The 2,022-nt window shown below is 44.8% G+C and overlaps 1 pseudogene; it reads right to left on the bottom strand.

Moving 5' to 3' along the window:
• Window positions 1-2,022, bottom strand: part of LOC105979494 — a 5,292-nt pseudogene that overhangs the window by 2,544 nt on the left and 726 nt on the right.

Raw genomic sequence — 2,022 nt, forward strand, 5'->3', positions numbered from 1 at the left:
CAGCAGACATGTCATCTATTCTTCTGTGGACAGTGTCGTTAGATAAGGAAATTGCACTCAGTTTTGTAACAAATTCGTACCTGATCATAACTCGAACAATGTCTTTGGCTGCTGGCAACAGTAAATCTTCCACAATGGAGTGAGGCCCACTCACCATAGTTTCTAAGGCTGTAAGTCTTTATAGAAGCAGACCTTCTGATGTTTCTCCAGGAAAGCAGCAGTATAGTTTAAACCTCAGACCTCTGGGTTGGCAACACGAAGCTCAGTGCCACCAAGGGTTCTTACATAAAGCACAGGAACAGAATGTATGTTACCAATTTCTCTTAGACACGACTACTCTCCATTGTTCATTTTGTACCTCCCAAATAAGAATGGAACCAGGAGGAAATGCTCTGGGCCGTAAGACGCAGAACAAGCTGCCAAGCTGGGCTATAAACCTATGTGCTGGTTGTTCGGTGTTGAGCCGGTTCCAACTCATAGCAACCCTGTGTAAACAATGAAGGCCCTGTGCTGGTCTCCCAATTGTTCCTGTGCTGGAGCCCATGTGGAAGCCACTGTGTCAATCCCTCTTGTGTAGGGCCTTCCTCTTTTTCACTGTCTTTCTACTTTACCAAGCTTGTTATCTGTCTCCAGGGACTGGTCTCTCCTGACAGTATGTCCAAAGTATGTCAGAGGAAGTCTCGCCATCTTTGCCTCTAAGGAGCATTCTGACTGCACTTCCAAAACAGATCTGTTTGTTCTTTTGGCAATCCATGGTACTTTCAATATTCTTTGCCAACACCATAGTTCAAATGCATTGATTTTTCTTCTGTCTTCCTTATTCATTGTCCAACTTTCACCTCCGTATGAAGCGATTGAAAATATCATGGCTTGGGGTAGGTGCACCTTAATTCTCCAAGTAATCTCCTTGCTTTTCAACACTTTAAAGAGGCTTTGTGCCATTTTACCCAATGCAGTGCATCATATGATCGCTACTGCTGCTTCCAGGACCATTGATTGTGGGTCCAAGCAAGATGAAGTCCTTGATACAGGTAGAAGGAAAGCTGCTTGTTTAATTTTGTGTGTGTGGTTCGGTATTGTTTTGAAGAAGAAACACCTTTAATGCATGTGGTGGGATGGGAGCATTTATTTCCCTTTCTGAGCTGGAGTTTCCTCAGATAGAACCCCAGCTCCCTCCCCTCTATCACAGAACCATTTGCTTGGCCACACTGGCCTGCCCCTAAGTGACACACAGTAAGAAGCTTGGACTGCTGGAACAGCTCTTGCACAAGACTGCTGATTTTTGCATTCTTTTTCCTTTCATCGTATTTGTTCTGAATTTTCTTTGATCACTTATTTAATATCTCTTCCTCTTGTCCATTTAGTCCCCTTCTTATGGCTCAGGGAAAGTGCACAGTGGAACTCCTAACTCTGCCGTCAAGGAGCAAAATGCAGTTTCTCTTAAGGGTCTTGGTTCAGACCAGCTCATTGTTGGATGAATTGTAAATAACACCGATGATCCTTGTTTCCTAAGGACAGCACTCTGGGGCCCCAGAAGTTCCCCACATCCAGCCTTAGAGTCCTGTACTTCTTGCTACCTCCTCATACAAACTGTGTCGATGTGGAAAGGAGCAATCTTAGTGTTGGCAGCTAGGCTCATACTTCTGCTTCTTGTGGGACAGTGGTTCCCAACCTTCCTAATGCCGTGACCCTTTCATACAGTTCCTCATGTGGTGGTGACCCCCAACCATACATTATTTTCGTTGCTACCTCATAACTGTAATTTTGCTACTGTTATGAATGGGGCGATCCCTGTGAAAGGGTCGTTAAACCCCCAAAGGGGTCACGAAAAGACTTTCTGTTGCCCCTAATCTTGCGACACTTGTGATTATTGTGCCAGGAAATGCCCATTGCTAAGCACTGGCTGCAAAGAGCAGCTTGCTTAACTTTGGCAAGATTTCTGGCCAGAAGCTATTAACGTGCACAGAAGAATGATTTGCCAGGGAAATATCATCAACTGGCACCCACATTATGATCTCCTCA

This window comes from Echinops telfairi, unplaced genomic scaffold (genome assembly GCF_000313985.2).
Source record: "Echinops telfairi isolate 266 unplaced genomic scaffold, ASM31398v2 ScPeMD7_7424;HRSCAF=8462, whole genome shotgun sequence".
Lineage (NCBI taxonomy): Eukaryota > Metazoa > Chordata > Mammalia > Afrosoricida > Tenrecidae > Echinops > Echinops telfairi.